At 46.7% G+C, this 13884-nt stretch overlaps 1 protein-coding gene across 1 annotated transcript in view; it reads left to right on the forward strand.

The window, feature by feature from the left end:
• FRMD4A (FERM domain containing 4A) overlaps positions 1 to 13884 on the forward strand; it is a 568954-nt gene that overhangs the window by 282479 nt on the left and 272591 nt on the right. The window lies entirely within an intron of this gene.

Genomic DNA, 13884 nt, shown 5'->3' on the forward strand with positions numbered 1-13884 from the left:
CTGAGCGAGACAGAAAAAGATCAGTGCATGGGGAGGGCAAGGATGACGTTAGCTGGCACTGCACCACCAGGTTGATGGACAAGAACCTGGGAGCAGGTGACTCCTGAGGCCATTAGTGCCATAATCTGGGTGAGAGACGGTGATGGTTTAGGCCAGATGATGCCAGGGGGTGGTGAGAAGCGAATGTGTTCTGGATTTATCTAGAAGGGAGGGCTGATGGATGGGGTGGGAAGGGAAAGAGGAAGACAGGAGTCGAGAATGGCCCCTGCACAGCCGTAGACTGGAGCTGACACTTGCTAAGATGGGAACCACTGCGGGAAGGGCTGGCCAGTGATGACGGCACGGGAAGGACAGATTGATTCTACTTCCCGCATGCTAAACTTGAGACAATGAGTAAAAATTCAAACAGATATTTAGTCAGACATTAGAAACGTAAGTTTTGCATGGAGGGGAGAGGTCTGGACAGGAGGCACAATGGGGACGTTACCAGGGTGTGCCGGGCCTGGCTGGCACAGGCTCCACGGAGCTGACTGCGTCCCTCTCTCCCCAACTCCACACTCGGTGATGACACATGGGGAGCTTGAAATGGGCCACAGTGGGGAATTTACACCATGGAAATTGGCAAACACTCGAAAGTAAGGTGTTGTCCCCTAGGGAGTCGATGGTTACACATTTTCCAGTGCACCACGGGAGGATGGTATTTAAAGCCACAAAACTAGGTGGTGTCACCTGGGGAATGTGTGAGGGTGGGCGCAAGGAAATGTCAAAGGACCAGACCTGAGGCCGCTCCAAAGTTTAGAAGCCAGTTCCATGAGGCGGAACCAGCAAAGAAGCCCAACAAAGAGCAGCCAGTAGGGGGAGAGCGGGAGAGGATTAAAGAGAACATTCCAGAAAGGGGATGATGGACTTTCAGATGCTACTGACAGTCAAGTAAAATAAGGATGAAGAAATCACCTTAGTGCAGTGTTACCAAAAAGACTATGAACTGTATGTACCAGAGTCGCCTGGGTGTTTCTAATACACAGACGTGTGGTCTCCCCCTCGGACCTACCGAATCGGATTCCTGGGGGCCTATGATAGAGACTAAAGTTTGAGGAGCAGTAAATTCATAGACTCTGTTCCGGAAAAGCAGGCACCAGTGGGTGCGTAAAAGAACACAACATAGCGAGTGGAGACTGATCTGGGTAGGAAAAGAGAGAAACTTCCAGAACACTTTTGACTCGCTCTGCAGCCAGTGCTGCATGGAGCAATTGGAAACCAGGGTGAGGATTAATGGCGTGGAGGTTACCACAACCAAGGCCACAAGTGCGTCCTCCTCCCCACAGCCCTGTAGAAACAGTGCTCCTGTTTCAAACCCCCCCCCCGCCCCCTTAAACCACTATCTCAGCTGCAATTGTCCCTTAGAGCTTGTCCAGTCCCTGCTTCTAGAATAAAGACAAGGGACAGGACGAAAGATGGATTTCGATACCTTCCATTGGCCACCTGTGCCATTGGCCAGCCCTCCACCCCCAAGTCTCGGTTTTGCTAAAGTCTAGCTGAAGGAAAACCTCTTTTGTTTTGTTCTGTTTTTGTCTCTAAATTTTTTTTTTAAACAGTTCGATGTCATCATGTGTCAGGCCTTCCTAACCCAGCTGAGTCCCAGAATATATTTAGAAAGTATAATTTAGGGTTGAGCCAGCCATCAAATGCCCAAAATGAGCGAGTCCTAATTTGAACTCTGAATTTGAAGACTGAGATCTAGTCTGTAAAAGCAAATGGATTTGAATTGAATTGGAAGAAAATCATGTCGAAGTCCCGGGGGAGTTCTTGGAGAAGAAAATCCTACTTTTATCTAACAATTAGGCTAAAGGAAAGTGACAGCTGCCAGCGCCGGGAACACGGTCGCCCGTGTAGATCCCACCCATAAAAAGGCTTTCTATTAATATATGGGGTTCTTCTTCCCCAACTCCTATCATTTTCCTTTAGGTATGAAAACGCCTCTGCTAAGTCAAGTTCGAATCGATACGATTCTGCGCTGATGTTTGTGAATTGGCCTATTTTGTTATCATAGCTCAATTCGTGTGCCTCGGTGTGGGTGAGCACAGTTGCCAGAGCACTGAGAAAGCTCTTCTGCTGCAGGAAGAGCATAGCAACAGCAGCCTTGCTTTTCCGTCTCTGGGCTGCAAAGCCAGGTCCATCCGTGTAGGCAGCAAGGCAGGTGGCAAGTTCTGGAATCACTGTCGTTAAGATGTCAACGCAGTGTGCTATGGTCTAAATGTTCGTGTCTCCCCGAAATTCATGTGTTGAAATCCTAACCCCCAAGTGATGGTATTAGGAGGTGGGGCCTATGGGATGTGATCGGTGCCCTTATAAAAGAGGCCCAGAGAGCTAGCTAGCCCCTCCCACGATGTGAGAACGCAGCAAAAAGGTCCTATCTGTGAGCCACAAAGTCTGCTTGATGTCAGAATTCCCAGCCTCCAGAACCATGAACAGTAACTCTCTGTTGTTTGTGAGTTACCCGGTTGATGGTGTTTATTATAGAAACCTGAATGGTTTAAGACACAATACTTAAAGGAAGGAAGAGGAAAGGGAACCCCCGTCGCCCTGCTGCCCCCAGCTCTGGGTTCTCAGGTAGCAGACCATTTAAGGAGAGGAGCTACTTAAGAAAAACACCCCCTGGAAACACACCAGGGCCCTTGTGGATTTGAAATCAGCAACATAGAACGATGCTCACACCAACCCCGTGGGCCACTTGGCCCCCGGCTCCCTGGGACATGCGCCCTCCCACTGGACATCACCTTTCAGGGGGCAATACCTAGATCCGATGGCATTTGGTTCAGAGTCCCTTTGCAGATCCTCTTAATTATGTTTTATTTCTAGCAGGTTCCCTGGACATGTGTTGTGTATTCTCCACTGGACTGTATGAGAGCAATATGCCCAATAGCAAACAAAAATATCTTTGGGGCTCTATGACTTCCTTTTTTCTTCTGTCAAACGGCCTTAAGGCGGCATGAGAGAAACATGTATAACGTGTCTTAGAAAAGGGTCTATGCAGGGCAGGAAAAGCTCTATCCTTCCGAGACCCACCAATTGGCTATTTTCAAGAATTGATTTCTATCTCATATGGTACCCACAGGACATAATCCTTTATCTGAACTCCTAGGACTGTGCCTCTCTTCGCCCCAGTCATCCTATAAAATAGGACCTCATACAGGCGTTACGAACACAAAAGCCTACAGGAACCAGGAAGGTGAAACAAATGTTGGACAATAAGGACAGAGGCACGTTGAAACTGGAAAACTCGTCTCCGAGCCAATGAGGCCTGCTACGACTCAGCTTTGCCAGAGGGAAACTGGGGCTGGTGTTCCTGGACCTTCTAGCTTTGCAAAAGAAAATCTTTGCACATTTTTCTTATATTTTAAGGAACGTGTATGTGTGCGTGTGTGTTTGAGAGACAGAGAAAGAGATGAAATATCTCAAGTTTTATATGTTGGCAATTCATCCAACTTTAAACATTGCATGCCGAAGAAAGTCTATTTAACAGACTACATTTAGCCCGTGAGATGCCAGTTTTCAACTTCTACAAGAAAATGAGCACTGTTCCACCCCAAATATCTATGTATTCTCTCTCCCCAGTCTCGAATTTCATAAAAGGGAGACATCTCTGTACAAAAAAATAAATCTTGGAATAGATCCTCAGGCCCCCCAGCTGCATCCTAATCCTACTGCCAAATCAGAATATTATTTTATAAAAACCTCTTGACAGGTCAAATGCAAATTTTAAAATACACTTCAATAAATTGAATACATGTCCCCCAGCTATAGAAAATAGGAAGATGGCGTCCTCTTTGCTGACAGCATGGGTTTATTACCTAGCAAGAGAGATAGATCTTTAGAAGCAGCTAAACTTGCGGTCTAATTATTGCCTGATAGAGCAGCTTATCGTCAACCACATTCTTTTGGTTTTGGCAGATGTTCCCTGGTGCTAAAGTGAACCATATCAAACAATTTCACCCAATAAAACAATCGCCCCACCGCCTAGAGGTATATTTTGCTAACTCAAATTTGCAGACCAGCAGTGTGTGGTCCTAACTCGAAACTAGAAGTTGCACAAAAACCAAACAGAGGGTCTTTTATGATCAAGGTGGTTGACTGGTAACAGCTGAACTAAAGCCTTTCAGTTCTAAATCATCTCTTTCATGCTAGATAGAGTAGGATTCTGGAGTCTCAGCCAAGTCCTTGAGCAAGAACTTGAACGGATTCGCAGCTCCTTTTCTGATTAAAACATTGGCGCTACCCAGAGGAACTCTAGCTCTTGCCGTGGTGTCGAAGTGGAATTGAGGATGCTCCAGCTGCAAGCCACACTTCTCAAATGTCTCTTCTAAATATCGGCTCTCGCTTGGCATATCCACAGCAGAGATTTCTCTCTTCCATTTTAATCTCAGAATATCCTCGCTTCCGCCTCTTGCCGGATAAGGCAATTGTGAATTTACTACCTTTCAGCACTTAGCCCAAAGCTTCCTAGGGGTATCAGACACCCAAGAGAAGCATTTCAATGGATATCTTGGCTATTCATTATTTTAATCTCTTTAGACTATATTCTTATTAAGTTAAATAATCAAATGTCAATATTCCTGAACTGTATTTTCTCAACTCCCTGCTGAAATTATTTTATGGAATTAAGATTTCATTCATCTTAATCGAGGGCTGATGTTTCGTGTTCTTTTTTTGGGATATACAGCAACTGATTCTGGGCCTGAACTGGGGCTGGCTGGGTGGCTTGAGACTTAGGCAGGACGTAGAGGTGGGTGGGTGGCATTTATAGAATGTAAAAGCTACTGGCAGCGATCCTTCCAACGAGCCCCACAGACAGGCTATAGGGCCATGAGTCTGGAAGTGTTAGATGCAGCTGGAGAAATCGAGAATGAAACAAGCAGTTGGAAACCAGAGAAATCAGGAGAGAAGAATCCCAATCAAAGCAGGGGTCAGAGGAAAAGTCTGGAGGAACCACATGAACCACTGGCATAGCTACAGACTGCTCAGAAAGCCAGCAGAAGATAAATCTGTAAAAACACTTCAGACCCTTTTTCAAAATGACCACTGAAGATATTATTCCATATGTTATTCAGCGACCCTTATAAATTCCACTCTGTTAATTCCTTTTAGGACATAATAAGAAGTATGTGATTCAATGTGCTTACCTTTTTCACCTTTGCTGCCAGGAAACTCAAAGCTAAAGTTGGGGCCCAACCTCGGTAACTTACTCATTCTAGGCACCTTTTCACTTTTATCTCACACTTTTAACTCATTTTTTTCCTTCTTTTTATACTATTCTTAATGTCCTAGTTTACCCTCATGTTCCACGTAAATATTTATGTGCATATATTTTGCACTCCTGCCAAGCAGCAGGGAATCCTATAACTTTCTCTACTGTCTGTGTTAGTTTCTGTAAGGGAAACCGACACAATGGAAACATAGTCAATTGAGAGTAAAAAAATAGAACAAAGTCTGCTACTTCCCTCCTCTTAGTAGAACTTATTGTCCCAACAGGTGTATCAAAAATGCTTCCAGGTAAGCTGAGACATGAGAACATCCTGCTCTGAACAAGGCAACTCTATTTTCCCAGAAGGGAATGAATCCATTTGGAATGTTAGGCCCTGACAGAACAGAGCCACGCCATTCTATCCATTGTGTGTCCTTGGGGACTTAGTGCGGCCCCTTGTGGGCGGTGGCACTGAAGGGGTATTGCTGGGAAGAGCAGAGAATACACAGTAGAGAGGTTTCCCTGGTGGAGGGTGGGCAGCAGGCACACCTTCCCCTTCTGAATCTCTGTACCTGACGCCCACCTTCAACACCAGCTGCAGCTATGCCTGAGCGTGACCGTTCTATAGAGTCCAAAGTCACGGGTATGAGGGCTGGAAAGGGGGTGTTTTCTGATTTTCAGTTCCCACCAGAATGTTGGCAGCCTCCTTTTCGTTCTTTTCACTCTACGCTTCTTTTTTCTTTCCCTTTCTAAATTTTGCTTTCAGTGTGCTCGACTGAACACTATCAGATGCACAAACAACAATAGCTCCCTGGGAACGGTTTGCTGCTGCAGGTCACGGGCCAGTGCCGAGAAGCCTGGAACGCCAAGAGCACGGTTTTAGGAAAACCGCAGCATCCCGATAGCAGATTCGGGATAATTGTTCAATTCCATTAGGGAGACGGGCCCAGAATCCACCTCAGAACCTGGCCTCAGTGTCTCCTCCAGGGGCACTTTGAGGTCCTCCCCCTCCATATCTTGGCTTTCTTTATTTGTTTAGTGTTTAAGAACCATCATTACTGGAACCTGGTGTCTGATCATGGTGTTCGTGGAGAGAAAATGGGAACAAGACCTGCGTGACTGAGGCTTCCAGGGTGGGTCAGGTTTACTCCAAGAGGGAGAAACAACACACTCCTAAGTGCTCATGCTGGCGCTCAGCAGTTCCTGAGGATTTCTGATCTTGAGATACGAGATGTCATGGTCCTGGGGCTTGCCCACCCCTCTCAGGTTTCTGAGGCTCTGTTGCCTGGCTACGTGTCCAGGAAGCAAGATGTGGCTCCCTGGCAACCGAGCATCAGGACGAGATGCTCCAGGGAAGGACGGTCTCCTGAGTAGGCTTTGCTTCTGTCCTGGAATGAGTTAACTGGGTCAGCTGGGGATCAAGGAGAAAATATCGAGTTACACATCTTCCTCCTCCTTCCCAGACACACCCCAGACATGCCCCACAGATCAGCCAGGTCAGGACCCTCGGGAAAGAAAGGAAGTTCCTTCCCTGTGGCTTCTCACTTCCTCCCTCCCCACCCCACGTTCCCCTCCAGATCGCTCTAGCTCTCTAAGAAAAGGACCGGGAGCAAATTCAGGCAGAAAGGAGGCTCTTGAGACCCAGAAGAGCTTGCCTCCATAAACAAGTATGGAAAGACCATTTAATGAGCTCTTACTATGTGCTTAATGTATGCAGATATTTCCTCCTCGAAGCCCCAGACCCGCCCCAGGAGACTGGCTCTTACTCCCATCCCCACTTTACAGAAGAGGAAAACAGAGAACGGAGAGATTAAATCATCTGTCCAGGGTTATAGCTGGCAGTGGCAGGTCCAGGATTTGAACCCAGGCAGTCTGACTGCGGAGAACTCTCCAGAAGGAATCCACCTGGGGTCTGAACTGGAGTGATCCCCTTAGAGCCCCAGGTCCTGAGAAAGTGTCCTTTGGGGGGAACTCCAGGTAGCATTGCCAGATTCACCAAGTGACAATACAGGATGCCCAATTAAATTTGAATTTTAATACATAACAGAAAATTCTTTAGTATTAAGTATGTCCTCATGGTGTTTATCTGAAATTCAGACATAACTGGGATGTCCTATATGGTAGCTAGCGGCCTTAGCTATTGGATCACTTCCACTTCTCTGTCCCTCTGCCCTGTCTTCCTCTCCTTGTGAATAAACCATCTCCCTGCTTGCTTCCATTTCTTCTTCTGTGTCTGTCTCTGGGACTCCTGAGCCCTGCTTCTCCACATATTCTTGCCTTCAAATCAATTGTTAATGATCATCTAATATTTCTTGAGCACCCACGGTGTGCCAGGGCTGCTTGTTCAGAGGCTCAATGGTGCTAGGGGTCCCCGCCACCCCCACAGAGGCAGAAGCAACTGCTGCTAAGACAGGGTGGGGGTAGGCGATGCCACTAAGAGGGCTGGAAAGACCTAGACCCCTCACCCCTGCCTCAGGGGAGTTCTGCTTCCAAGATATCTCTTATGTCTCCACCAAAGATTTCGTTTGGGAAAATATTTCCATAATCGAAAAGAAAGTTGTTGACAATCACTGCTCTAGGCTGTGCTCCAAAGCAGAGCTTCTTGAACTTCAGTTGTATAAAGAAATCACCTGAGGGTCTTGTCAAATGCAAGTTCAGTCTGTATTTCTAAGGAGCTCTCAATCAGTTGCTGATGCTGGAGTCCAGGGAGGACGCTTTGAGGTCAAGGGTCTACAGTGTCCTCACTGATGGACGTACATGCAGGTAGATTATTTCTTTCTCATCTTTGTTTCAGACATAGATGGATGGATGAATGGATGGATGGATGAATGGATGGATGGATGGATTGATAGAAAGATGGATGGAAGGATGGATGGATAGGTAGGTTATCTATCTACCTGTCCATCCATCCATATATAGATATCTTATTTATCTCCCCACCATCAATCATCTTTACCATGACTATTTTATACCAACATTTAGACAAGATCAGTAGTAACTATCCAACTCACGCAAGGGCAAATCCCCATGGTGCAGGGGTCGTAAGAGAGAAAGGAAGGGACTGAGCACATTGAAATGTTCTGTCTGAAAAGCATTCCTTCCTTGGATACTGTGAATACTTGAAAATACAATCCACTCTGAAATGGCCTCTGCCTCCCTGACATCCTACCAAGGTCAAAGCATCCATGATGAGGATTTTATGTTTGCCAAAGTTGAAAGTTCTACAGACCTGAACAGTCCCGGGCCTTAAAAACTCTGTAACCATTGCCTGACCAAATGGAAGACTTTCTGGGTTGTGCATAATCCTAAAGACATCCTCTGCATGGGTTAAGGCATATCATGGGCTTTAGATATGAAGCAGATCATTTTAAATTTCCCTGTATGTTTTGTACAAATATTAAGTAGGCCTGAGACACTGCCTTTGCCTATTGTCTGCTCAGATTTTTTTTTTTTCCGTTTTGGGTCCTGTCTCAAATGAACTTGTGATTGAGAATTCCTTCTTTTAAAAAAGAAAAACTGAAGTGTTTATTTTTCAGCCACAGATAATGTCGAGGGCTCCTGCCTTAGAATGATTTAATTTTTTTTCTCTTCCTTTACAGCTGTGACCTAGTTAATTGTAGGTGGGAAGAAAGTCTGAAATCATTAGACTTTCTGCTTTGCTTTGAAATCTCGCTCTGTTAAATTGTAGGATGTCCTCCTTAATAACAGGAAGTCAGGTTCTGAGATCAGCAACATGTGTGCTCTTTGTGCATTGAGATAAAGAAGAGGGGCTTCCTCATGGTCAGGGAAGAAAGAGGAGAGAGAGGGATGAGTAAATGGCCCCAGGGTGAGTCAACTCATTTCTAAAACAAGAGTCTAAATGCTCTTTGTTGGCTGCAAATTGTAACCTCTGAATCTTATGGCCTCCCGTCCACAGAGACAAAGGGGTGAGTGATGCAGGGTCTTGGTTTGGCTGCTTCGTTCCTGACACTGGGGACTCGAGAACTGAAATATCACATCATTAAGAATCCATTTTAGTTTAGAAATAAATGCATGTTACTAATGTCCAGTCAGGCTTTTCAAGTCTATAAGTGGGTCTTCATGGGAGGAAGGAAAAGTCTATTTCTTTTTTAAAAACATATTTCTTTTAATTAATTTGTTTTCGTGGACGGGGCAGGGAAAATTTGGGTGAAAGGTTCTTAAGTGTGATTTTCCATTCTGCACATGGGGAAAGGATCACGTATTAACCTCCTTCAGGGGCGGACTACTGGGCTGGAGCATCCATCCCATAATACTTCAGAGGAACAATGGCAGATCTTTTGAAGCCATGTCAAGAAACGAAGCTGTACACAGTGACTGAGATAGCTCACTTCCATTTCTCTCAATCCGAGACTTATGGAGGATCGCGGGCCTAGTTGACGGCTCTCAAAGTGTGGTCTCAGGGCCGGAGCATCATCCTCACCTGGGAACTTGCTAGAAATGGAAATTTCCAGCCCCCGTACTAGATGTGCTGAGTCACAAACGGGGGCGCGGCCCAGAGATGTGGTTTACCACGCCCTCCAGGTGAGTCTGAGGCAGTGTAAGCTGCAAGAACCACTGGCCTACGCTTTTAGGTCACATCCTGAGTTACAGGAGCTCAACTGCAGGAGGCAGAGACCTCACCGTCTAGGGCTCTGTGGCGATGGCTCTTTTCCTTGGCCATGTGTTAGAAAGCCCGGGATACGTCTGAGAAATAATAATACCCAGCTCCTCTCCCAGACTAATTCCTAGGGGTGCGGCTCGGGTAATAGCTTTTCCTAAAGCTTCCCAGGTGACCCTAAAGGGCAGTCAGAGCTGACACCCCTGGGGCCGCGGGGCAGGAGGACCCAGGTGGGAGAGGTTGCTAACTCAGCTGTCACGTTGAAGCCTGCAGAAGGGAGCGGGCAGCCTGCTGTGCAGAATCCAAGCAGGCCCCACGAACTTGCCGTTCTTGACCATGACAATGACCAAAGCCACTGGTGGCTTCAGTGTGATCAGTGGGGGGTGGGGAGGGGTTCGTTTGGAGCCAGTTGGCAGTGTCCTGCCAGACCTCACCTCCCTAACCCAGCCCAGGTACAGGTGTGAAAAGCTGCTAACCTGCTTGGTTCCGAAATCAGCACTGGTCAAGGCCGGCCAAGTTCAGGAAGGGGATCTGCACGAGCAGGCAGAGTCTATCTGCTCTTAAAATCTGGTGTCCAGTGGCTCAGGGCGTGCCAGGGACCCTTATGTGCCCAGGCTGCGGTTGCTTCTTCCCAAACCCAGGCCAAACCAGTGGGCTCATGCCCTCAGCCCGGACCTGCTGGCACGGAGGCTGCGGACACGACAGCCAGCCAGGGCGGCATGCTCAGTGGGTCACGATGGGCGGAGTGGCCAGCACTTAGTGTCTAGGAGGAGGGAAACCTGAGGATGAGGCAGGGGCCATGGTGCCAAACGTGCCAGCTGGAGTCAGAGCGGGGCTCCAGCTGCAGCCCAGAATGAGAATGCAGACCAGACGTGCAGAAGGGCAGGCTGAGCTGGGCCAACCTTGGGCGGCACAGGAGCTCAGGAGTCGCCCCAGACCCACCCGAGCAGGGCTGGTGGGGCCAAGCAGGCTTAGATGTTGGTGGCTCTGTGTCTGTGGGCAAAGTCCCCGCCTGCCTCGGGAGTGGAGCAAGAGCCGCCCATGGCGGAAGCAGTGGGTGAGAAAGATCAGTATCTAACACCCCGGCGGCTCCTCAACAAATCAAACAGACTCACCGTGCAATCCAGCAATTCTACTTCCGGGTATACACCCAAAACAATCAGAAGCAGGGACTTGGCAAGATATTTGGGCATTCACAACAACGTTATTCACGGTAGCCAAAAGGTGGAAACAACCCAAGCATCCATCAAATGGATGCACACACGTGGTCTGTACATGCAACGGAATGTTCTTCAGCCTTAAAAGGGAAGCAGATTCAGGCACATGCTAAGTGAAATAAGCCAGTCACACACACACACACACACACACAAATACCGTCTGATTCCACTCACATGAGATGCGTAGAGTGGTCAAACTCATAGAGACAGAAAGTAAAATTGAGTTATCGGGGGCTGGGGAGGGGGGAGTTATTGTTTAAAGGGAGGCAGAATTTCAGTTTTGCAAGGTGAAAAAGTTCTGGAGGTGGGTAGGGGTGTTGGTTGCCCAACAATGTGAATGTACTTAACGCCGCTGAACTGTACACTTAGAAATGGTTAGGATGGTAAATTTTATGTTATGTATGTTTTACTCCAGTAAAAAAAAAAAAAAAATTCGGTATCTGGGACCAAGAGGGTTGGAGGTTATGACATCAGAGGTAGACGTTTCCATACAGCGCACAGGAAGCGAGGAATGGTGTGTCAACTGGGGCCCCAGGGGAGAACTCCACAGCTGGGTCTGGGGTCTGGATAAACACTCAATTTCTAAAAGCCCCTGCCATGTGGGCTGTTCTGGTGTTAACACTTTGGAGTCTGTCCTGTGTTTTGGTGAGGGAGCTGGTGCGCCCAGTCCCTGCGACTGTCCCCAGTTTGTGAAGAGACACTAAGAGAAAGCGCTCAGCTCCGACGCGTGTCCTGGTCTCTGCATCTTAAATCATCACTTTCGTTTCTGCATCAAGAGGGAAATAAACAAGACCCTGATCCAATTTCCGCCTTCTCTAGTGGAAGTTTACCTTAAACTATACAACCTGGAGACTTTTTTTTTTGAAAAGTCATTCTATTTTTCATGACGAATCAAACAATAAAGTCTCAGCTAGTTTTCCTTGTAGATTTTCAGATGCTTCGTGGCCTGGGAGGGGGCAATTACATTTTTTTCTCTCTCTGATCATTAAAGGGCGCTACATTGCTTTCTACCAGCTATTTCCCTGGTCTTCCTGGCTTTACAATTTCAGGGTTGCCTTGGCTCAGGGCACAATGAGCTTTGCTTTATGCCAAATGAGGAAAAAGACCTCTTGCAAATTCAGGGAGACGTGGAGGCTTGGGTTAAGTAAATATTTTACTTATGTGGGCCAGTTGGCATCTGTCAGAAATTGGCAGGGCATAGAAGAGGTTCAAAGACAGAGCATTCTCTCCATAGCCAAGACGTGTAGAATCTGGCAGGTATGCCGGCCCCACTTCCTCCTCAACACACATCACCTTCTTCTACCTGTAGGTCACTGGAGCCCCACTAGGAACTTGATCCCTGCCCCAACAGGAAAGATAGAAAATCCCTTGGCACAGGCAGGTGAAACAGGCTCCGCCCTTCTTCCCTGTCCCCTAAGTCTTATGTCCACCCTGGCTTGCCTTTTCACATACCTTTTAGTCTCTTTGTCTAGACCTCCAACCCAAGGTAGTTCTTGGTTTTCCAAGCTCTGTTGACAAATCCTAACCCATATAAACCATCCTCTGTCATCTGCGATTCAGAACAGACCACACCACCTATACTCGGGCTAATTTAAACGGCTCCAAAGAACAGTACTCCAAATAAATATTTTTATCTGTGAGAGATCTTAATGAGAAAATACAGCTTAAATTCTTCAGCAGTAGTCAAGGCAACTAACTAAATTAGTAAGCTTATCCTAACATAGGCCCGATTTTGTATAGATCAAAGCATTCACTTTTTGGCTCACTCTGAATTTATAATACAAAAGTCCTATTCCTTGACTGATCTAATCCCCATTAACCAACTCAGCGTAGCTAATTCATGGTTGCTTTTCATTTTGTTTTATTTGTTTTGGGTTTCTCTGTCATTGCGGGTTTGGGTGTTGTTTCATGGGAAGACTTTTGTCCTTAACATAATAAACCATCTATATTTTAAATTTTAACCTGTCACCTCCACGTGGTGCCTGAGATTTCTCTAGCAAGTAGAGAGAAGGTAGAGTAGAATAGATCTTTGCTGGCATGCGGTCCTCCTGACACCAGGCACAGCTAAGGGTTTGTTGGAGCCCCGACCTCTGGACTCGCTGAAGCTATGCTACCAGGCCCTGGGGAGGGACAGCTCCGTGGTCAGCAGACAGTCTCCCAGCTGGATTCTTGGAATGGCCAGACATCCCTTACATCTCTGCTTTCTTTTTCCCCTTGCGAAAAGCATTGCATTGCCTCTCCTTTCCCATGCGCCAAGCATGGTGCTCACCATAGCACGTGATGTTTTCATTGCCGAATAAGACAGGGGATGGGGATGCTAAACCTCCTAGATCTGCTCTTCGAGAAGTTAACCCGAGAAGAACAATGGTGCTACCTATCAGGGAGTTCCAAGTCTCACCAGAGTCACTTTTATGGAGGCATGGTCACCTAAGAGCAGCGAGAGAAGCCACAGCCCGTGTGTTTGCAGAACATACACATTTTCATTCATTCAGGTAGTCATGACATTCCTGTTACATTCAAGATGCTAATAAAAAAAAAAGTAAGATTGCTAAATTAGAGGAGTTTTAGAGGAAAGAGACTCTACAAGAAATGAATAGCACATTAAAAAATGAAACCCTTCTAACATCTTATTATAAACAACATCATACCCCCAAGTGGGTAGAGAGTTCAAAGGCATTTAAGCTTTAGGTATAAACTAAGGGTTATTATCTCTATTTATGTCTTATAAATTCCGTTGCCCTCCTTCTCGTCTCAAAGAGACATTAACTTTCTCCTCACTGAGCTATCCTCAAACCTCTTCCCAGCTT

The sequence above is a fragment of the Propithecus coquereli genome, unplaced genomic scaffold, assembly GCF_000956105.1.
Source record: "Propithecus coquereli isolate 6110/MARCELLA unplaced genomic scaffold, Pcoq_1.0 Scaffold69, whole genome shotgun sequence".
Classification (NCBI taxonomy): Eukaryota; Metazoa; Chordata; class Mammalia; order Primates; family Indriidae; genus Propithecus; species Propithecus coquereli.